The sequence below is a fragment of the Pinus tabuliformis genome, chromosome 4_1 (assembly GCF_031772625.1).
Source record: "Pinus tabuliformis cultivar Carrire ecotype Pingquan chromosome 4_1, CPIR1, whole genome shotgun sequence".
NCBI lineage: Eukaryota > Viridiplantae > Streptophyta > Pinopsida > Pinales > Pinaceae > Pinus > Pinus tabuliformis.
Window position 1 is genome coordinate 225849476 of NC_142303.1, and position 25191 is coordinate 225874666.

A 25191-nucleotide genomic window follows, 5' to 3' on the forward strand; every position below is an offset into this window, starting at 1 on the left:
AACTCTATTAGATGCTTGTACAACGCATGAAAGTTTGGCACTTTTAAGAGAAAAATCACACTACTACATGTCTTTTGCACCTTGAATATCAATGACCTTGTGAAGAAGAGGAATATTCTGATTCTAGATTGGCAATTATATTTCCTCTTTGCAACATACATGATGGTGACACACACATAACAAAATACAAATCTTGCTACAGTAAAATATTTTAAAAGTTACAGTAAATGATGAGCATAAAATCATACCTTTGTTGTAATCATTTTCCTCTCTACTAGAAGAAAAAACTGTTCCCATTTGATGCCTTAATGAGGGAACATCTACTCGAAATTGGATTTAGAAAGCAACATGGCTTGCAAATGCAAGATGTCATTCTTGTCAAAAAGGGTGACGCTTTAAGCTTTTCTCTTGTGGTGTGAGTTTCGATGTCAAGAAGAGTATCTTAGGAAGCAAAGGCTGCAATTATAGGATGGTGTCAAATGGATGTGTTACAGCAAAATCGCACACTTCAAGATAAAATCGTAAAGCTCAAGTGTGAGACCTGATGTGTACTCAAGAGGGGAGGTCTCACTTTTGGCCAGCTATCCTCCAGCTCAAGGGGGATTCTCCCTAGTAGATCTTAAGGTTCTAATGACCCAGCCAAACCAAGTCAAGAGCCCCTCAAGGGTAATTTCCATATTTGAGTTCATAGAGAAGATCCCCAAACATGCACAATCAAATAATTACAAGTTGATTTTTGAGAGTAAACCCTAGCAAAAGGTAATTAAGGATTTTATAAAAAAAAAAGATGATGGAGGTCTTGATCACTCTATGTCAACGATCCCATAGAAGTACAGCCCATTTTTCGCAAAAGGGATCTATCATGTTCGAGTGTTCGCACCTTTCAAATTTCATCAGCAGTCGGCAATTGTATAAAAATGTCAACCCATTTTGCATATGTATAATGTAAATAATCTCAGTATGACCGTGTCTGTATGTAACAGCCTAGGTAAACCTATGGTTTTCGTGAAGATCTCCATTCTAGGAGGTTTTTTGTCTCATTGATTCATCTGTGTCTCTAGACACAAATGATCGGCAGAGTTTTCCCCTCCACTCTTACCTCAAAGCTAGAATGGATTTTATCGCTAAGATCTTAGGCGAGTCCTAGTGTTTTAGATCGAGTCTATGTAAAAGTGATTTGGGAATAATCCTAGTTAATTGGCTAGATTATTTTAATACAAGTCACTTGGTCTACTAGATTATACTTTGTGTCGTGGAAATGGGTATTTTTTGAGGGTTTATAACGAACGAGTATTTCCCCCTTCATGTATTTAAATTGTAAAATCTTCATGTAAAAAATATATAGTGCATGGTCCCTCATAATTAGACATCGTGGCTAAGTATTAAAGGGTTGAAAAAATAATTAATCCCCTCGTAAGTCAATTAATTAACTTTTCTGGCAAAATTAAATTAAAATCCTAAGCCAAAAATTTAATTTATTTTGTGTCCTAGGTAAAATTAAATTCTCCAATGGTGAAATTCGTGGGTTTTAAAGAAGTTAATTTTTTGAAGTCCCCAGCCAAGAGAACATTGAAGAAATCAAGAAATTTTGGACCCTTGGGCCTTGGTAGTTAAGTCAAAGTCAAAATTTTGAGGAAAAAACACAAAATAATTAATTTTCAGTTAATTAAAAATCAATTAAATGATAAATTCGATTTTTCCTCAAAATTAAATAATTTTGACGATGATGATTAAAGATTGATTAAATCTTTACGAATGGTTGAGATTAATTTGACAGGGATCAAGCCAACTAGCCGTTGGAGATTTTACCAATAAAATAGAGGTCAGTGTCAGTCTGACTTTTCATCCGATCTTTTGATCGTTTACTAGCCCTTGAAGCTCTTGTAAACTTTTCTACAATAATACAACGCAAAGTCTTTGGGGTTTTACTTGATGGCAGTGTTCCTCTCTGGTATCTTATGGTAACATGTATTTAAAATTTTTGCTCATCTTATTTATAAGTTGTTAGTTAATAGCTCTTGTAGATCAATTTATTGCACAGGTATCTTGTTTAAATTATTGGGTTTTAAGATAGCATTAATATTTTTATTCGATTGGAAGGTATCTCCAATCATTGAAGATTTAATCGTTATTTTATACCTCTATTAATTTGACAGCTTATATTTTAAGCGTGCAGAAATTATCTTTATTCAGAAATTTTGGGTGTTTGGGGAATTTCTCGGTTGAACCAACCGACTCTCGAAACTTAAGATCTGGAGTGCCTTCCATATTGAAATAAATAAACTATCTAATGAATTATATCTTGCAAGGGTGTCCTGGGCTAGTACCTAAAAATTAAAAAATTTATTTATCTTTAAATATTTTGTGGAAAATTGATAGATCTGGCTATTGAGAGCCTTAGATTATCAGATCTAGGAGTGGAGTTGGACTCATACTCCTCAGATCTGATAGATCTACAATCTTTGTGCATAGATCTGTAATTTTTTTTTTTTTAGTTTTTTGACTTGGGTTCTTGGGTTTTATTTACTTTTGTATATATCTAGAATCTAGGTGTTTTGTTTTCGTTTCTGCAAGTGCAAATCTAAAGGAAATTTTTTATTTGAACCCAGATCTAGGCCCTGCAGGTAAAGGTTTGGCTTCAATACCATTTTGCAAGGACATTATTCAAAGTTTTTTACAATCTGAAGGTTTCAAAATTTAGATCTGGAGATTATCTAAAGTTTTTTCTGAGAGAATATTTTAAAATAGGAATATATTAGTTTAAAAAATATAAATTTCTGGGTTTATTTTGGGGTTCTTGGGCTACCAATTTTTTCTCCTTTCTGTTGTCTTACTGCCTTATTGAACCTCTCTTTTATGTTGTGTTTTTCTTCTCTCTGGAGAGATTCAAAATGTTTTTTTGTTCCTCCTTTTGCTACTGCATTTTCTCCTCTCTAAAAAAATTTGAATTTCTTTGTTACCTGCATTTTCTCTCTTTCTTCTCTGTGTGTTGCCTACTGCTCCATCTCTCATTTGCGTTCATCTTCAGCTCGTTGTTCTCTCACCTGTAAAAACCCTCATCCCCCTCTACTTCCTAACCCCTCACGCGTCCAAGCTAACCCGTCATTCCTTTCTCTGCGCGGCCCTAACTCGTCCCTCTGCATTTTTCTCCTCCATCGAGCCTGCAAACCCTCGCATCTCTTTCCCTTGCCACGGCCCATCATTCCTTCTCTGCTTGCACGTAGATCCCTCGAGCTTCATCTCCCCCTCACAGCTCCCTGTCTGCATTCCATTTCCTGCGTACCTCCAGACTTGCATCTCTCTCGATCATCGCTCCTCCTCGAGCTCCACACTTCACTGCCGTAGAGCCAACCTGCAAAACGAATAACATTCGATTTATTTATTTATTTTTGTGTTTCTTATGTGCGTTAGGTTTAGATTTTGATTTTTTTATACCATAACATAATTCGATTTATTTTAGCTTTTCATTTTAATTTTTCCTTTCTTTGTTTTGATCTTCTTTTTTTATTTTGATATTCTTTGACATTTTGATTTTATTTTTCTTAAAATTATAAAACTTAAAAAAAAATCATTTCCATATTTTTTTAATGTGACTTTGATATTTCGAAAGATTTAAATCAAAAGAAAGCTTTGTGCTTTACATTAAAAATTTAAATTTTTATGTGGCCTCTGGCCCATTAAAAAATTTAACTTATGAAAGCCTTTTGATTTTTTAATTTTTGTCACATTAAAAAAACTAAATTGATCATTTGCCACATTATATTTTTGTCATAAAACTTAGCATATTAAAAATTGCCTAAGGATTAATTAGATTTTTAATCTAAAGTTCCTTCTTGGGTTTTTATTTGTGTTAGGGATTTTTGGACTTTAAAATTTAAAGGGAAACATTTGTGGTATTAAAATATTTTTTTTAATTCTCTATAGTCAAACACGCTTAATATTTTTAAAATCATCTCTAAAGATTGACTATAGGGAAACGACAAAAAAATGGACTTGGGTCATTTAATGAAACATCTTTTTAATTTTGGAATTGTTAAGGGTTGTAGCATTTAAATTTCATAGTACTTCATGGTATTTAAATTTTTCGAAATTTATTTGCTAGAATATTTTGCATGCTAAGGTTATTTTGAGCATTTTCTTATGTTTTGAACATCTATTTAGATTGTGTATCGTTTTAAAAAAGCTCTAAGTGTAACCTAATTACTTGAATTATTCGATGTTTATTGCATGTTAAATACTTTGTGAATATTTCAAGTAATTATCAAAGTACTATGTCGTGGAATTATGATAAATTGCATATCTTTTGTTTCTTAAGCTGAGTATTTTTTGAGCATCTGTTGGCATTGATATTAAATTGTAAACAAGTCTTTTTTGTTCTCTTTGAGCTATAGTTTTATCAAAAAGATTTGAAGTAAGCTTGTGGTTTAATTGTGATTATTGCAGGGGTTGTTTATCTTAAAATCTTGGTCTAGTGAAGTGAAAATTTCATTTTGGTAATTAAAGGGCTTTTGTGAAATAAACGCTTCTAATTCTCGAATCTAACCTCATCTCATCTTCTAATCATATCATGCATTTGCATATTAAGTTAGTTCCGCATAATTACAATTTACTTCCAAGTATAAGCTTGGTCGATAGAGAGATAGGTACCCATCCATCTTTGCTTGAGAAGTTTGCTTTTAATAGTACTTCAAACCATGACCTTGCAGTGGTCAGAGCCACAGCTCTCTGCAGCACCAGAGGCACCGGGTATATTAGATTTTCAGGAGAGGTATCGTTAATCACACCTTAGTGTGCTTCACCTTATCTTCTCTTTGTCAATTACTACAAAATCAAGCTCAATATAGAAAGGATTTAAGGGGTTAAACTTAGATAGGCATTTAACTAAAATTTACCAAGATTCTTGCATCTCACATTAGCTTTAGGAGCTGGATTTCAATTATTCATCCAAGCAGCAGTTGTTAATCAATTATTTGGTCTTAATTTCCCTAGCAAGATCATTGACTCCATAAGTCACTGGTATCAATCGTTTAAATTTAGTCAAATCCTATAAGTCTTGCTAAATCTTAATCAAGTACTTGGTCGTTTCACTATGTCTCCTGAACTAGTTGGTTCACAACTAGTTCTTCTTCATTCCATTTCTGTAGGGTCTAATCCCCTTAGCCTATTGTAGGGAGACAGCTTAAACGGAGAGATCGTGGATCAAGGCAACAACCCCTGATCTGAGTCGTTGTCGCGGTGCCTAGACATTCTGTGCGACAACATTTTTTGGCGTCGTTGCCAGGGATATTTTATTCTCGACGCTTCAACAACATTTTATCTTCTTTTTCCTCATATCATCTTTATCATTTTTGTCGGCAACGCCAACATTTTTTGGCGCTTTCTGTCCTTGATCCTCACGACAATTTTCTAATCATCTTATCTTTTCCGCCATTCATTGGCCCGTCAAGGGACACAACAATTCCTAGCACCATTTGATATCTTCATCTTTTCATCGCCTTATTTTTTTCCTCTCACTAATCCTTTCATCTTCTCTTTCGCACCTACACATTTCGATTGGTTACCTGTTTGGGTGGTGACTCCACTTATTCATCCATTAATCTTCAGACAAGAAACTCTCCCTGGTATCCATCTGCTTTCCCCCTGACTAACCTTTCGGTTTTGCCTTTTGGATCTTAGAGCTCAATTCATGTTCAAGTGGCAACTCCACTTCTTTCATTTCTTACAAGAATTTCTGCTAGAAGCTCGCTTCTTGGGGATATCTTGATTTTCCTAACCAAGGGTCTCTCTTTAGCATCCATTTGATCCCTGCTTATCCCTTTAAGCAAGTCATGTTTGCCCCTTGTCATTTTACTAACTTTCTTCATGACATGCCGAAAGAGACCATTCATAAATTAGTTTTGTTCTCGGGTGTTGATTCAACCACTGCTAGAAAGCATCTCTCCAGGGTTACTCATATAATAATCAAATATTGTCTTTCTTCACAATATAAACATGAAGATGTCAAGATGCATCTATTTGCCTTTTCTTTAGAAGGTGATTCTTTGAATTGGTTTCATAATTGTCTTGAGGATTCTTTTGCTTCTTTACAAGACATCATTGATGCTTTTAAAGATAGATATGGAAATCAAGGTGGCTCGCCTTGTGTCACTAGTACTATGCAAAAGGATGAAAGTGATCTTGTAAAGAATCCAACTGTCAACGAAAGATTTCAAGACAATTCTCCATATCAAAATGTACCATATTACAGGCATTGTGAATCTTCTCATGATGAATCCACTTGTGTCGTTGCAAGACGAATCCATGATAGTGGAAAAGCAGGAACAAGTTGTCAAATCAGTGTCGACAAGGAAAGGGCAAATGATAAGCATCATATAGAAGAACTAAAGCAATTGATTAAAGACATCCAGTTCAATCAAACACCGCTTGTAAAAAATATGGAACTTAATCAAGAAAAACTGATAGTTGATTATGCCAAGAATATGAGAACTTTGTACACCCAGCTAGAAAAATGTGATGAGGAGATAGAAATCATGAAAATTAAACACTTTGATCACATAGCCACCGTAGTAGAAATGTGTTCTCAGAAGACTGAGGCTATGAGTACTGACATGCAGAATCGTCATGAGAAAGAAATGAGTAGTATTCAAGTAAATCATAACACAATGATGAAGGGCATGGAAGTTGGACAGATTTCTCTTCAGAACAAATTGGTAGCCATGGAGGAAAGCCATGCCAAGGAAATCAATGCCATGAAGGTTGAACTCTCTAAATAGGTTGATGCCATCAGAATCGAAAGGACCACACTTCAGGATAAGTTGCAAATGGTGAAAAGTGCACAAGTTCTGAGATTTCAGGTTAGACCAAAGCACAAAGCGTTTGTCACGACTCACAGATCTCCTGGTCCACCAAAGCATTTCCCATCTTGTCACAAGGAGGATATTAAGAACAAGTCAACTTTGGTTAAGGAAGACCGAGCTTATGTATCACCATTAACACAGTATATTCAGAATAAAATTGGGCATACTTCAGATTCTTCAGATCCTTCGTCCAAACATTTCAAGATCAGGACAAGAAATCTATAGTGGTCTCATTGTTGACATCACATCACATCCCACCCAAAAGAAGAGAAAAAAGCAGAAAAGCAAAAGGAAGCAATTTGATGCATCTAATGGCCGAGAGCAGCTCGATTTTTGAATAAGACAAAATCCTATGAAATGCAGATTCAGGCATGGCACATCCGAAAAACAACCCACAAATTTGCCATAAAGCAAGGAAATGCTCAGTATGCACTATATTGAACACATCTGATGCCACAGGGCATCCTTTGTATTATATTTCTAACCCTACACAATGTTAATTCAACATTTCATTTTCTAGTTAGATTAGATTTACATTTCATGTTCGTAGAATAGTTAATAAATGAAGAGCTTCAATTTTCATGTGCTTAATATTATATGATGAATTTTGGATGGACGCTACTTATATAATCATGTATGTTGCTTGAATGCAAATTCTGAATTCTCACATTCCTTCGATGAAGTTGAGCCCGATGTTGACCACTTTGTGTCAATGACCCATACCAGTACACCTCTTTTTCGCAAAAGGGATCTATCGTGTTCGAGTGTTCGGACCTTTCAGATTTCATCAACAGTTGGCAGTTTTGTAAAGATGTCAACCCATTCTGCATATGTATAATCTTTATAATCTCAGTATGACCGTGTCCGTATGTAACAGCCTAGGTAAACCTATGGTTTGGTGACGATCTCCACTCTATAAGGTTTTTTGTCTCAGTGATTTATTTGTGTCTCTAAACACAAATGATCAGCGGAGTTTTTCCCTCCACTCTTACCCCAAAGCTAGAATTGATTTTGTCACTAAGATCTTAGGCAAGTCCTAGTGTTTTAGATCGAGTCTATGTAAAATTGATTTGGGAATAGTCCTAGCTAATTGGCAAAATTATTTTATTACAAGTCACTTGGTTTACTGGATTATATTTTTTTTTGAGGGTCTATAATGAACGAGTGTTTCCCCCTTCGTGTATTAAATTGTAAAATCTTCATGTAAAAAATATTTAGTGCATTGTCCCTCATAATTAGACACCATGGCTAAGTATTAGAGGGTTCGAAAAATAATTAATCCCCTCATAAGTCAATTAATTAACTTTTCTGACAAAATTAAATTAAAATCCTAAGCCAGAAATTTAATTAATTTTGTGTCCTAGGTAAAATTAAATTCTCCAATAGTGAAATTCGTGGGTTTTAAAGAAGTTGATTTTTGGAGGTCCCGGGTCAAGGGAATATTGAGGAAATCAAGAAATTTTCGACCCTTGGGCCTTGGTGGTTAAGTCAAAGTCAAACTTTTGAGGAAATTAACTCAAAATAATTAATTTTAAGTTAATTAAAAATCAATTAAATGATAAATTCGATTTTTTCTCAAAATTAAATAATTTCGATGATGATGATTAAAGATTAATTAAATCTTTATGAACGGTTGAGATTAATTTGACAGGGATCAAGCCAACTAGCCATTGGAGATTTTACCTATAAATTAGAGGTCGATGTCAGTCTGTCCTTTTGATCATGTACTAGCTCTTGAAGCTATTGTAAACTTTTCTGGAATAATAGAACGCAAACTCTATGGGGTTTTACTTGATGGAAATGTTCCTCTTTGATATCTTATTGTAACGAGTATTTAAAAATTTTGTTGATCTTATTTATAAGATGTTGTTAATAGCTCTTGTAAATTTATTTCACAGGTATCTTGCTTAAATTGTTTGGTGTTAAGATAGCATTAATATTTTTATTCGAATGGCAGGTATCTCCAATCTTTGGAGATTTAATCGTTATTGTATACCTCTATTAATTTGACGGCGTATATTTTAAGTGTGCAGAAGTCATCTTTATTCATAAATTTTGGGCGTTTAGGGAAATTCTCGGTTGAGCCGACCCTCGAAACATAAGATCTGGAGAGCCTTCTGGATTAAAATTCCTGGACTATCTAATGAATTATATCTTGCAGGGGTGTCTTGGGCTAGTACTTAAAAATTAAAAATTTTATTTATCTTTAAATATTTTGTGGAAAATTGATAGATCTAGCTATTGAGAGCCTTAGATTATCAGATCTGGGAGCAGAGTTGGACTCATACTCCTCAAATCTGATAGATCTACCATCTTTGTGCATAGATCTGTAATTTTTATTTTTTTTTTTTCTGACTTGGGTTTCTAGGTTTTATTTACTTTTGTATATCTGGGATTTGGATGTTTGTTTTTGTTTTTGCAGGTGCAAATCTGAAGGAAAATATTTATTTGAATCCAAATCTAGGCCCTAGAGGGTAAGATTTGGCCTCAATACCATTTTGCAGGGGCATTATTCAAAAAAAAATTAGTCTGAAGGTTTCAAAATGTAGATCTAGAGATTATCTGAAGTATTTTTTCTGAGAGCATATTTTAAAACAGTGATATATTTGTTTAAAAAATATAAATTTATGGGTTTATTTTGGGGCTCTTGGGCTACCATTTTTTCATCATGTCTGTTGTCTTGTTGCCTTATTGAACCTCACTTTTATGCTATGTTTTTCTTCTCTCTAGAAAAATTCGAATTTTTTTTTTGTTTTCTCCTTCTACTGCTACGTTTTCTCCCCTCTGAAAAAATTAGAATTTCTTTGTTGATTGCATTTTTTCTCTTTCTTCTCTGTTTGTTGCCTACTGCTCCAACTCTCATCTGCGTTCATCTTCTACTCAGTGCCGTCTCGCCTGTGAAAACCCTCATCTTTCTTGACTTCCTAACCCCTCACACATCCAAGCTAACCAGTCATTCCTTTCTTTGCATAGTCGTAACTCGTACCTCTGTGTTTTTCTCCTCCATCGAACCTGCAAACCCTCACATCTCTTTCCCTTGTCGTGCCCTGTCATTCCTTCTCTGCCTACACGCAGATCCCTCAAGCTTCATCTCCCCCTCACAGTAGTCATCTCCATCTCATAGTTGTCATCTCCCTGTCTGCATTCCATGTCCTGCATACCTACAGACCTGCATCTCTCTCCGCCATCGAGCCAACCTACAAAACGAATAACATTCGATTTTTTTGTGTTTCTTATGTTCATTAGGTTTAGATTTTGATTTTTTTATAACACAACATAATTCGATTTTATTTTAGCTTTTCATTTTATCTTTTTCTTTTTTCTTTTTTTTGATCTTCTTTTTTTATTTTGATATTTTTTGACATTTTGATTTTACTTTTCTTAAAATTATAAAACTTTAAAAAAAATTCCATTTCCATTTTTTTTAATGTGTCTTTGATATTTCAAAATATTTAAATCAAAAGAAAGCTTTGTCCTTCACATTAAAAATTTTAACTTATTAGATCCTTTTGATTTTTTAATTTTTGTCACATTAAAAAAAAAAACTAAATTCATCATTTTCCACATTAAATTTTTCTCATAAAACTTAAGCACATTAAAACTTTCCTAAGGAATAATTAAATTTTTAATCTAAAGTTCCTTCTTGGGTTTTTATTTGTGTTAGGGGTTCTGGACTTTAAAATTTAAAAGGAAACTTTTGTGGTATTAAAATATTTTTTTTAATTCTCTATAGTCAAACACGCTTAATACTTTTAAAATCATCTCGAAAGATTGACTTTAGGGAAACCAAAAAAAAAAAAAACTTGGGTCATTTAACGAAAAATCACTTTAATTCTGGAATTGTTAAGTGTTGTAACATTTAAATTTCATAGTTCTTCATGGTATTTAAATTTTTCGAAATTTATTTGCTAAAATATTTTGCATGCTAACGTTATTTTGAGCATTTTCTTATGTTTTGAACATCTATTTAGATTGCTCATCGTTTTAAAATAGCTCTAAGTGCAATCTAATTATTTAAATCATTCGATGTTTATTGCATCTTAAATATTTTGCGAATATTTCAAGTAATTATTAAAGTAATCTGTCATGGAATTATGATAAATTGCGTATCTTTTGTTTCCTAAGCAGAATATTTTTGGAGCATCTGTTGACATTGATATTAAATTGTAAAGAAGTTTTTTTGTTCTCTTTGAGCTATAATTGTATCAAAAAGGTTTGAAGCAAGTTTGTGGTTTAATTGTGATTTTTTAAAGGGTTTATCTTTAAATCTTTGTCTAATGAAGTGAAAAGTTCATTTTGGTGATTAAAGGGCTTTTGCGACATAAACGCTTCTAATTCTCGAATCTAACCTCATCTCATCATCTAATCATTTTGTGCATTTGCATATTAAGTTAGTTCTACATAATTACAATTTACTTCCAAGCATAAGCTTGGTCGATGGAGACATAGGTACCCATCCATCTTTGCTTGAGAAGCTTGATTTTAATAGTACTTAAAATGGTGACCTTGCAGTCATCAGAGCCACAGCTCTCTGCAGCATCGAAGGCAGTATGTTAGATTTTCAAGAGAGGTATCATTAATCACACCTTAGTGTGCTTCACTTTATCTTCTCTCTGCCAATTACTCTGAAATCAGGCTCAATATAGAAAGGATTGAAGGGTTTAAACTTAGATAGGCATTTAACTAAAATTTACCAAAATTCATGAATCTCGCATTAGCTTTAGGATCTGCATTTCATATAAGATAGTTATTCATCCAAACAACAGTTGCTAATCAATCACATGGTTTTAATTTCCCTAGCAAGATCGTTGACTCCATAAGGCACTGGTAATCGTTTAAATTTAATTACTATATGTCTTGTTAAATCTTAATCAAGTACTTGGTAGCTTAATTGTGTCTCTCGAACTGGTTGGTTCCCAACTAGTTCTTCTTCATTCCATTTCTGTAGGGTCTATCCCCCTTAGCCTATTGTAGGGAGATAGCTTAAATGGAGAGATTGGGGAAAAGGCGATAGCCCCCGATTTGAGTCGTTGTCACAATGCCTAAACATTCTGTGTGACAACATTTTTTGGCACTGTTGCCGGGGATATTTTATTCTCAGCACTTCAACGACATTTTATCTTCTTTTTCCTCGTATCGTCTTTATCATTTTTGCTGGCAACGCCAACATTTTTTGGCGCTTTCTATCCTTTATTCTCACGACATTTTTCTAATCATATTATCTTTACCACCATTCATTAGCCCGTCAAGCAGCGCAACATTTCCTAATGCCATTTGATCTCTTCATCTTTTCATCGCCTTATTTTTTCCTCTCACTAATCCTTTCATCTTCTCTTTGGGACCCGGACATTTCGATTGGTTTCTTGTTTAGGTGGCGAATACCACTTATTCATCCATTAATCTTCAGACAAGAAACTCTCCCTAGTATCCGTCTACTTTCTTCCTGACTAACCTTTCGGTTTTTGACTTTTGGATCTTAGAGTTCGATTCATGTTCAAGTGGCGACTCCACTTCTTTCATTTCTTACAAGAATTTCTGCTAGAAGCTCGCTTCTTGGGGATATCTTGATTTTCCTAACCAAGGGTCTCTCTTTAGCATCCATTTGATCCCTGCTTATCCCTTTAATCAAGTCATCATGGATGACTTGTTTGCCCCATGTCATTTTACTAACTTTCTTCATCATATGCCGAAAGAGGCCATTCATAAATTGGCTTTGTTCTCGGGTGGTCATTCAACCACTGCTAGAAAGCATCTCTCCAGCGTTACTCATATAATAATCAAATATTGTCTTTCTTCACAATATAAACATGAAGACGTCAAGATGCGTCTATTTGCCTTTTCTTTAGAAGGTGATGCTTTGAATTGGTTTCATAATTGTCTTGAGGATTTTTTTCGCTTCTTTACAAGACATCATCGATGCTTTTCAAGATAGATATGGAAATCAAGGTGGCTCGCCTTGTGCCACTAGTACTATTCAAAAGGATGAAAGTGATCTTGTAAAGAATCCAACTGTCAACAAAAGATTTCAAAACAATTCTCCATATCAAAATGTACCATATTGCAGGCATTGTGAATCTTCTCATGATGAATCCACTTGTGTCGTTGCAAGACGAATCCATGATAGTGGAAAAGCAGGAACAAGTTGTCAAATCAGTGTCAACAAGGAAAGGGCAAATGATAAGCATCATATAGAATAACAAAAGCAATTGGTTAAAGACATGCAGTTCAGTCAAACACTGCTTGTAAAAAATATGGAACTTAATCAAGAAAAATTGGTAGTTGATTATGCCAAGGATATGAGAACTTTGTACACCCAGCTAGAAAAACGTGATGAGGAGATAGAAATCATGAAAATTAAACACTTTGATCACATAGCCACCGTAGTAGAAATGTGTTCTCAGAAGACGGAGGCTATGAGTACTGACATGCAAAATCGTCATGAGAAAGAAATGAGTATTATTCAAGTAAATCATAACACAATGATGAAGGACATGGAAGTTGGACAGATTTCTCCCTAGAACAGATTGTTAGCCATGGAGGAAAGCCATGCCAAGGAAATCAATGCCATGAAGGTTGAACACTCTAACCAGGTTGATGCCATTAGAATCAAAAGAACCACACTTCAGGATAAGTTGCAAATGGTGAAAAGCGCACAAGTTCTGAGATTTCAAGTCAGACCAAAGCACAAAGGGTTTGTCACGACTCACAAATCTCCCGGTCCACCAAAGCATTTCCCATCTCGTCACGAGGAGGTTATTAAGGACAAGTCAACTTTGGTTAAGGAAGACCGAGCTTATGTATCACCATTAACAGAGTATATTCAGAATAAGATTGGGCATACTTCAGATTCTTCAGATCCTTCGTCCAAACATCTTCAAGATCAAGACAGGAAATCTATAGTGGTTTCATTGTTCACATCCCACCCAAAAGAAGAGAAAAAAGTAGAAAAGCAGAAGAAAGCGATTTGATGCATCTTATGGCTGAGAGCAACTCAATTTTCAGATAAGAAAAAGTCCTATGATATGCAAGATCAGGCATTGCACATCCGAAAAACAACCCACAGATTTGCCAAAAAGCAGGCAAATGCTCAGTATGCACTATATTGAACACATCTAATGCCACAGGGGATCCTTTGTATTGTATTTCTAACCCTACACCATGTTAATTCAGCATTTCATTTTCTAGTTAGATTAGATTTACATTTCATGTTAGTAGAATAGTTAATAAATGAAGAGCTTCTATTTTCATGTGCTTAATATTATATGATGAATTTTGGATGGACGCTACTTATATAATCTTGCGTGTTGCTTGGATGCAGGTTCTGGATTCTCACATTCCTCCGATGAAGCAACGTGTCCCCAAGTAGAGCCAGATGTTGACCACTCTGTGTCAACAACCCCATAGCAGTACCAACCCCATAGCAGTACATCCCTTTTTTCGCAAAAGGGATCTATCATGTTCAAGTATTCGCACCTTTCAGATTTCATCAACAGTCGGCAGTTTTGTAAAGATGTCAACCCATTCTGCATATGTATAATGTAAATAATCTCAGTATGACCATGTTTGTATGGACAGCCTAGGTAAACCTATGGTTTTGCTGACGATCTTCGTTCTAGGAGGTTTTTTGTCTCATTGATTCATTTGTGTCTCTAGACACAAATGATCGCCATAATTTTTCTCTCCACTCTTACCCCAAATCTAGAATGGATTTTGTCGCTAAGATCTTAATCGAGCCTTAGTGGTTTAGATCGAGTCTATGTAAAAATGATGTGGAAATTATCCTAGCTAACTGGCAAGATTATTTTATTACAAGTCACTTGGTCTACTAGATTATATTTTGTGTCGCAGAAATGGGTATTTTTTTAGAGTCTATAACGAACGGGTGTTTCCACCATTTAACTGTTGTTGTTGCTGTGCGCGCGCGCGTGCCTGAGCCTGCCATCGAATCTGCCTGCTTCCTTGCAACAGCTTGATCGGCCAGCATCATGGATCCTCCGGATCCGCCCAGTGGGGATCCGGAGCTACAGCGGGCCTTCTCAAATCTGATTAAATCTCTTCCTCAGCAAAGACCTAGACCAACAGCAACGAAATTTGTGAAGAAGCTAGATATTCTACAGGAAGTTCATTTGCCTCCGACCATTCCTCGCATGGCAGCCATTTCCTTAGCAGAGAAAGGATTAATCGGGCAATTTACAAGACTGTGGCCTTCCCCCAAAACAGTGCAAAGGTGGGTTGAACGGAACTGGTCGGACAAGATCCAAGGCAAAATATCCATCAGATTCTGTGGTAGAGGATACTTCACCTTTCATTTCGAAACTAAGGAGGACAAGGACCTAATCTTCAGAAACGGACCTTACTTTATGGACTCCAGGGGTCTCTATCTCAACAAATGGACCCCGGATTTCGATCCAGAGCTAGACATACCAAGCGCAGTTCCAGTCTGGGTCAGGCTGCCCCATCTTCCTCTTCACTGCTGGGGCGACGATTCGGTCAAAGCAATAGGAAACGCGGTCGGAAAATACATAGACCGCAGTGAACCCAAAGACAACATGCAGGCCTGTGCGCGGATTTGTGTTGAAGTTGATCTGGGGCGTGGACTGTCGGAAGCCATCAAACTGAAAGTAGACGACTGGTGCCACATTCAGCAGCTGGATTATGAACAGATCCCCTTCAAATGCAAGGTATGTCACGAATATGGACATTTTGCAAATAGATGTACTAAAATCATAAATGTAGAATCAGAAGAGCAAGAAGGGCAATGGGAAACTGTTAAAAGGAAAAAATCATCACCCCCTCAGAAACCATCGGACTCTGAAGCCCCTGGGCTTTCCCACCAACACCCCTCCAATCTTCATTCAGCCCACCAGCTCCCTTCCTCTTCCTCCCAGCAACCTCCTCTCCATCACCCCTCCTCTCCCCCTCGATCTGCGGATCCTTCCATTCCTCCATCTTCTAATCCTTTCGCATCTCTCACTGAGGAAGATTCCGACCCCTCATCTGATCCTCCTCTCCATCCCTCTCCCCCTCACATTTCTCAACCCTCCCCTGATACCCCCTCTGCCAGAATAACCAGAAGTTCTTCAAAGGATCATGGAGCGCCCAGTGATGTTCCCAAAAAAGGGCCTGGCAGAAAATCGGCCAAACAGCAGAGAGAAGAAAGCACTCAGAAAGATATTGCCATGGGCTCTCAGACTCCTATAAAATCCTTTATCCTTGGACACTCGGATAAAGAAAATAACACCAAAGGCAAAGAGAGGCGAGCACCTCTCCATGTATCTGGTAAATCATGATGAAAATGCTATCCTGGAACAGTAGGGGACTAGGGCACCCCTCCAAGATAGCAACCCTTAAGGATTTAATCCAAAGTGAAAAGCCTGAAATCATCCTTGTTCAAGAAACAAAGCAGGATCAATCTGAAATCAATAGAGTCATCAGCCAGCAAAAGCGTTACAGCGGTTGTGCAAGTGAAGCAAGAGGAGCCTCAGGTGGCATCCTAACAATGTGGGACAGTAACAAATGGAGCTGCAATTCCACCAAAATACATCAGAACTGGATCAGCGTTAATCTAGAAAGCAAGGAAGATGGAACAACGGTAAAAATCTACAATATTTATGCTCTGAATCAATACAGGGAGAAGGAAGTGTGCTGGAATACTTTGGAAACAAATATAGAAGAAGAACAGGACAACAATCTCATTCTTGCAGGGGACTTCAATTTGGTTTTGCATGCCAACGAAAAAAGAGGGGGAAACTTCAACCCAGACCCTTTCAGAAACTGACTTGAGAACATTATGCAGGATCAAGATCTGATCGATATCAAACCCAAGAACCGCAGGTATACCTGGAGCAACAGACGATTAGGAGCTGGCAACATCATGGAGCGCCTTGACAGGTTCCTCATAAATATAACATATCTGTCCACCTTCACTACTGGCCAGTCAAACATTCTTAATGTCTCCGCCTCTGATCATTATCCAATAATACTTACTCTGCACAGACATTGCCAGCTAGGACCTCTTCCTTTCAAATATTGTTCTCTCTGGAATCGTATCCCTGCAGCAAAAGACGCGGTGTGGCAGGCTTGGACCCAACATGTAGAAGGCTCCCCGACTTATATCTGGGAGACAAAATTAAAGAGAACAAGGCAGGCTTTAAAACACTGGGCAAAGAGCAATTACCAAGAGCCCGAGTTGAGTAAAAAGAAAATTAAGAAAGATCTTGAGGAAGTGCAGCAAAATATTGAAGTCTTTGGGCTTTCCCAGCAAGCCAAAGAGAACGAAATAAGACTTTATACCCAGCTGAAACAAACTATAAGGGATGAAGAAATTAAATGGAGACTGAAGTCAAGGCAGCTGTGGCTGCACGAGGGAGACAAAAATACTTCATATTTTCATAAGCAGGCTACAATCAGAAAGGTTCGAAATACGGTGAGCACAATTAGGGATAGCGATGGGAATAGCTACAACACCCAGGATTCCATAAAAGAAGCAGCCACCAATCACTTCAAAAATCTTTTGACAGAGGAAAAAAGTGAGGAGGATTACACAAGTTTACTTCAGCACATGCCTAAAGAAGTCACCCAAGAAACAAACAGCAAGCTCACGCAAGAAGTAGAAGAAGAAGAAGTTCAAAAAGCAGTATGGAGTCTTCACCCAGACAAAGCTCCAGGACCTGATGGGTTTCCAATCAGTTTTTACAGAGAGTACTGGCAGATGATCAAAAAAGATCTTTTAAAAATGATACGCTGGGTTTTACAAAAAGGCAAAATGGGGGGGCTCACCAACTCAACCCATCTAGCCTTAATTCCAAAAGAGAACAGACCCTCCACTTTCTCAAGGTTTCGACCAATATCCTTATGCAATTCTGCATACAAAATAATTACAAAAATTCTGTCAACCAGACTTAAGCCTTATCTCTCCTCTTTGATCTCAGAAAACCAAGGGGGTTTTCTCCCCAATAGGCACATCTCTGACTCCATTCTTCTTGTGCAAGAGGCCATTCACTCAAGCATAAGCCGAAAGGAGAAAGGGTTTGTCCTAAAGCTGGATCTTGCCAATGCCTTTGATAGGGTTAGGCACTCCTTTCTGCTTGCAGTTCTTCATAAAATGGGATTTGACCCCTCCTTCATCAATATGATCAAAGCCTGCATATCGAACCCATGGATTTCCCCTCTGATCAATGGGAGACCTTGTGCTGCATTCCAATCCTCTCGAGGCCTAAGACAAGGCTGTCCCCTGTCCCCATACTTATTTATCCTCATGGCTGAGTCTCTTAGCAAAATCTTGGATTTCAATCGAAGAATAGGCCTAATCACTGGCATCAAATTTGAGCAAGGTACAAAGAACATCAACCATTCCCAATTTGTTGATGATACCCTCTTGATTGGAGGGGCGTCCACCACTATTGCAAGGCGCTTCAAGACGATATTAGATCAATTCATGGAATACTCAGGAGGGAAGGTTAATCAATTAAAAAGTTGCATTTATGGGTGGAACACATCAGATCACACCATCCACAGCATTGCAAAAATTCTAGGAGTCTCATACAAGATAAACTGGAACCACTTCACATATCTAGGGATGCCGGTAAGTATGGGACCATTGAAGGCTGATACTTGGAACGAAATCCTTGACAAAATAAAGAGAAAAATCCAACAATGGGGATCTATGTGGCTGAACCCAGCAGGTCGCCTGGTTCTACTAAAATCAGGTTTGGCCTCTCTACCTATTTATCGTTTCTCTTTGTACCAAGCTCCAATGGTCTTCCACCGAAAAATGGAAAGAGCTCTCGGGAATTTTTTATGGCAAGGAGGGAAAACGGAAAAAAAAAAAGTTCAATCTGGTCAGTTGGAAGAATGTCATTCAATCTCAGGAGAAAGGAGGACTTGGAATAAGATCTCCAAAACTGTTGAACTTAGCTCTTGGAGCTAAAATAATTTGGAGAATGATCACAGGGGCCACAGCCTGGTGGAAGACGGTTCTTGAAGCAAAATACCTGAACAGCTCTAGGCACCAACTCCTGGACACTAATATTCCCAATAGAGACAGCACAAAAATTTGGCAGCTCTGCAAGAAAGCCATACCCTTTTTGTCACAGAATACTTCAAAGGTCCCAGGAGGAGGGAGCAGCATCAATTTTTCCACTGACCGCATATTAGGACAGCTTCCCATTGGATCAAATCTGGAGGCAACTCCTGCCATAAACTGGCTTAACAGCAGAGGTATATGGAGCTTAGCCCAAATTTCGCAATGGGACAATCACTCTCATGCATGGACAGGTTGGACATTACCGAATTACCCCAGAGAGATAGAGGCAAGCATCACAACTTTCAAGAACCTTCTACACAATAAAGCTCCGACTCAAAAAGGCAAGCAAGATGGCTACCGTTGGGACCCAACGGGAACCCAATACACGGCCAAAGCTGGTCACCAACACCTCTGTGACAGCATCTTTCCACAGGAAGTATGGAGCCAATGGAAACTGGTGTGGAGAGCAGAAGCGCCCCCTAAAGTCAAATTCTTTTTTTGGCTCCTCCTGAAAGGGAAGATACTAACAGCAGAAAACTTAAGGAAAAGGGGTATAATGGGACCGTCAAGATGCCCAAATTGCTGTAAAGCAGAAGAAACAATACAACACCGATTTATAGATTGCCAGGTTGCTGAAGAATGCTGGAGTCAGATGGCCACAATTGGGGAAATAACATGGGAGTCCAAGACAACTATTGCAGAAATTGTCTATAATTGGAAAAAGAATTGTCCATGGAAAGGGAAGAAGAGCAACTTGACACAAAGGATATGGAACATTATACCTTTGACCCTTCTCTGGCGCATCTGGTTGGCGAGAAACGGGAAGGTCTTTCAAGAGAAAGGATGCAATACCAGAGTCATGTGTCATAAGGCAAAGACTTTAGCGGTGGAGGCAATTTTAGCCCACTCTCAAGGCAAGATCGAGGCTACCAACTACAGCATCGAAGAAAGAAACTTGATCAGCTATGCCCAAGGGATTACAAGTAGCACTCAGGAATCAAGACAAGAAAGGATTCAACCGAAAGAAACAAGCAGTGTCTGGAAGCTGAGGTTAAAGGAAGCGGATTTTGCAATCTGGTTGGGTAACTGTAATAGGTTCTACATGTTCTTCGATGGCGCCTCAAAATCAAATCCAGGCCAAGCAGGTGTAGGGGGCCTTATCTGCAATGCTAACGGCGAGACAATTTTTCAATTTGAATGGGGATTGGGAGAGTTATCCAATAACAGGGCTGAGGGATTGGCTCTGTATCAGGGTCTCACTCAATTGATCAAGATAGGAATAAAGAAAGTAATAGTCTTCGGCGATTCAGCAATAATCATTAGGCTCATGGCTCTGAGGCAAAGCACGCCAAACATTCTATTGCAACAAATAAATTGCAGGAATCAGATTCTCCACGACCTGCTAGAAGAAGTCCGCTACTATCACATTCTTCGTGGGCTGAATAAGGAAGCTGACAAGTGTGCCAACAGGGCATGTGATCGTGCCAAAGGTAGTCTTCGCTGTAATAACACATCATCCTTCCACCCGTTACCATGAACATCACGCAGCTAGTCAAAGCCTGGTGTACCGTAGTTAATAGAATCTATGACTGCAGGAAAGCAATCAGTGCAGGAGACAGAGTAGGTATGGTAGATAAGACTTATATCAGAATTCAGATAAGGAGATCTATTCAGCGCAGGGGAATCGGTCATCGCGCAGGGGAAAATCGTCCTAACAATCAGATCCTCGATGCAGGCCAAGATATGCATCAGACGGTGTGGTGGATTATTGGGAGACGCAGGGCTCACTCCCGCCAACACAGCCTGTTGAAAATGCCTTTATATGCCCCGGGCATCACAAGCCATCCTCCCATAGGAGATATCTGTGCCCATAGTTGTAAGAGCGGAGCTGCTTCTGCATCTTTACAAATAGATCGAGGTAGTTGCTTCAAGGCCCTTGCGCGCACGGTGTCAGCAAACAGTAGCAAGCAACGCATACAGAGACACTGTGTTAAGAAAGAGGTCAGAACAGACAAGTATCTTCCAGCGACAATGGAGCGTCCAGAACAATGCTTCCACTTCAGGGATTTACAAGCAGAGTTTGAAGAAGTCCGAGCGCAGCAACGAGCCCTGGAGGATCAAGTGAGAAATCTGGAAGCGAGACTTGAGGAACAGTGCAAAATTATTCATGAGAAATAAAGGGCTGAGATGAACCTCTTCTTACACAGAGTTCATTCCTTGCATGAACAGTTTAGCAGTCTGAGCAATAGATGTAGCCATGCTAAAGAAAAGATATCTATCCTCAAGTACATGATGGATAAAAAGTTTAAAGATGCAACATCCTCTTCTAGTGCAAAGCAGAACGAACCAGATCTGGACCCAGAAGCGTCCACAGCAAGAAAGATGAGTCATATAGACATAGATTAGATATGGTTTGTAAATGTAAATTTTGGGGCCTGCAGTTCGTAAGGATTTATAGTAATACTAGAAGTTTTAGAGGCAGGATAACTAAAGTAAGGATCAAGGAAAGGAATCTTTTTGTAATTCCTTGGATCCAGAATGCTCAGGAAGCATTATATGTATGGCAAACTGCCTTTTCTTTTCAGATTAATATATAGCAACCGAACTTTGTCTCAAAAAAAACGAACGGGTGTTTCCCCCTTCACGTATTGAATTGTAGAATCTTCATGTAAAAATATTTAGTGCATGGTCCCTCATAATTAGACACCATGGCTAATTATTAAAGGGTTGGAAAAATAATTAATCCCCTCATAAGTCAATTAATTAACTTTTCTGGCAAATTAAATTAAAATCCTAAGGCAAAAATTTAAATAATTTTGTGTCCTAGTAAAATTAAATTCTCCCATGGTGAAATTTGTGGGTTTTAAAGAAGTTAATTTTTGGAGGTTCCAAGCCAAAGGAATATTGAGAAAATCAAGAAATGTTGGACCCTTGGGCCTTGGTGGTTAAGTCAAAGTCAAAATTTTAAGGAAATTAACTAAAAATAATTAATTTTGAGTTAATTAAAAATCAATTAAATGATAAATTAGATTTTTCCACAAATTTAAATTATTTCGGCGATGATGATTAAAGATTAATTAAATCTTTATGAACGGTCGAGATTAAATTGGCAGGAAACAAGCCAACTAGCCGTTGGAGATTTTACCTATAAATTAGAGTTCGGTGTCAGTCTGTCTTTTCATCCGATCTTTTGATCGTGTACTAGCCCTTGAAGCTCTTGTAAACTTTTCTGGAATAATACAACACAAAGTCTTTGGGGTTTTACTTGATGGCAGTGTTCCTCTCTAGTATCTTATGGTAACATGCATTTAAACTTTTTGTTGATCTTATTTATAAGTTGCTAGTTAATAGCTCTTGTAGATCAATTTATTACGCATGTATCTTGCTTAAATTGTTGGGTTTTAAGATAGCATTAATATTTTTATTCGATTGGCAGATATCTCCAATCTTTGAAGATTTAATCGTTATTTTATACCTCTATTAATTTCACGGCTTTTATTTTAATTGTGCAAAAGTCATCTTTATTCAGAAATTTTGGGCATTTGGGAAAGTTCTCGGTTGAACCAGCCAACTCTCGAAACTTAAGATCTGAAGAGCCTTCCAGATGAAAATTACTAGACTATCTAATGAATTATATCTTGCAGGGGTTTCCTGGATTAGTACCTAAAAATTAAAAATTGTATTTATCTTTAAATATTTTGTGGAAAATTGATAAATCTGGCTATTTAGAGCCTTAGATTATCAGATCTAGGAGTGGAGTTGGACTCATACTCCTCAGATCTGATAGATCTACCATCTTTGTGCATAGATCTATAGTTTTTTTTATTATTATTTTTTAGTTTTCTGACTTGGGTTTCTGGGTTTTATTTACTTTTGTATAGCTGGGATCTGGGTGTTTTGTTTTCGTTTTTGCAGGGAAGATCTGAAGGAAAATTTTTATTTGAAGCCAGATCTAGGCCCTAGATGGTAAGATCTGGCCTCAATACCATTTTCCAGGGACAGTATTCAAAGTATTTTACAGTGTGAAGGTTTCAAACTTTAGATCTGGAGATTATCTGAAGTTTTTTTTTTTTTTTCTGAGAACATATTTTAAAATAAGAATACATAGGTTTAAAATATATATTTTTCTGAGTTTATTTTGGGGTTCTTGGGCTACCATTTTTTTCTCCTGTCTGTTGTTTTGCTGCCTTATTGAACCTCTCTTTTATGCTATGTTTTTCTTCTCTCTAGAAAAATTTGAAATTTCTTTTTGTTTCTCTTGCTGCTGCATCTTCTCCTCTCTGAAAAAAATTGAATTTCTTTATTGCCTGCATATTTTTTTTTCTCTTTCTTCTCTAAGTGTTGCCTGCTGCTACATCTCTCATTTGTGTTATCTTCTGCTCACTGTCCTCTCGCCTGTAAAAACCCTCATCTCCCTCGACTTCCTAACCCCTCACCCGCCTAAGCTACCCCGTCGTTCCTTTCTTTGCATGGCCCTAACTCGTCCCTTTGTGTTTTTCTCCTCCATCAAGCCTGCAAACCCTCCCATCTCTTTCCCTTGTCGCGGCCCATCATTCCTTCTCTGCCTGTACGTGGATCCCTCTAGCTTCATCTCCCCCTCACAGTTGTCATCTCCTTCTCTGCATTCCATCTCCTGCGTACCTGCAGACCTGCATCTCTCTCCATCGTCACTCCTCCTCGAGCTCCATCCTTCACCGCCATCGAGCAAAACTGCAAAACGAATAACATTCGATTTTTTTCTCTTATGTGCGTTAGGTTTAGATTTTGATTTTAATTATAACATAACATAATTCGATTTTATTTTTAGCTTTCCATTTTATTTTTTTCCTTTTTTTTGTCTTGATCTTCTTTTTTTATTTTGATATTTTTTGACATTTTGATTTTATTTTCTTAAAATTATAAAACTTGAGGAAAAAAAAATCCATTTCCATTTTTTTTAATGTGACTTTGATATTTCGAAAGATTTAAATCAAAAGAAAGCTTTGTGCTTCACATTAAAAATTTAAATTTTTATGTGGCCTCTGGCCCATTACAAATTTTAACTTATTAAAGACTTTTTGATTTTTTAATTTTTGTCACATTGAAAAACACTAAATTGATCATTTCCCACATTAAATTTTTCTCATAAAACTTAGAATTGCCTAAGGAATAATTAAATTTTAATCTAAAGTTCCTTCTTGGGTTTTTATTTGTGTTAGGGGTTTCTGGACTTTAAAATTTGAAGGTAAACTTTTGTTGTATTAAAATATTTTTTTAAATTCTCTATAGTCAAACACACTTAATATTTTTAAAATCATCTCTAAAGATTGACTATAGGTAAACGACAAAAAAACCTCTGGACTTGGGTCATTTAATGAAAAATCATTTTAATTATGGAATTGTGAAGTGTTGTAGCATTTAAATTTCATAGTTCTTCATGGTATTTAAATTTTTCAAAATTTAATTGCTAGAATATTTTGCATGCTAAGGATATTTTGAGTATTTTCTTATGTTTTGAACATCTATTTAGATTGCTCATCGTTTTAAAATAGCTCTAAGTGTAATCTAATTATTTGAATCATTCGATGTTTATTGCACATTAAATATTTTGCGAATATTTAGAGTTATTATTAGAGCACTCTGTCATGGAATTATGATAAATTGCAAATCTTTTGTTTCCTAAGCTGAGTATTTTTTGAGCATCTGTTGCCATTGATATTAAATTGTAAAGAAGTTTTTTTTTGTTCTCTTTGAGCTATAATTGTATCAAAACGGTTTGAAGTAAGCTTGTGGTTTAATTGTGATTTTTTAAGGGGTTTATCTTTAAATCTTTGTATAGTGAAGTGAAAATTCCATTTTGGTGATTAAAGGGCTTTTGTGACATAAACGTTTCTAATTCTCGAATCTAACCTCATCTCATCTTCTAATCATATCATGCATTTTCATATTAAGTTAGTTTTACATAATTACAATTTACTTCCAAGCATAAGCTTAGTTAATAGAGAGATAGGTACCCATCCATCTTTGCTTGAGAAGCCTACTTTTAATAGTACTTAAAAAAGTGACCTTGCAGTGGTCAAAGCCACAGCCCTCTGCAGCGTCGTAGGCACCGAGTATGTTAGATTTTCAAGAGAAGTATCGTTAATCACACCTTAGTGTGCTTCACCTTATCTTCTCTCTGCCAATTACTACGAAATCAAGCTCAATATAGAAAGGAATGAAGGGTTTAAACTTAGATAGGCACTTAACTAAAAGTTAGCAAGATTCCTACATCTCACATTAGCTTTAGGATCTGCATTTCAATTATTCATCCAAGTAGCAATTGCTAAT

At 36.9% G+C, this 25191-nt stretch overlaps 1 protein-coding gene across 2 annotated transcripts in view; it reads right to left on the reverse strand.

The window, feature by feature from the left end:
- LOC149175056 (uncharacterized) overlaps positions 1 to 25191 on the reverse strand; it is a 200127-nt gene that overhangs the window by 91621 nt on the left and 83315 nt on the right. The gene's annotated exons all lie outside the window — the stretch shown is intronic.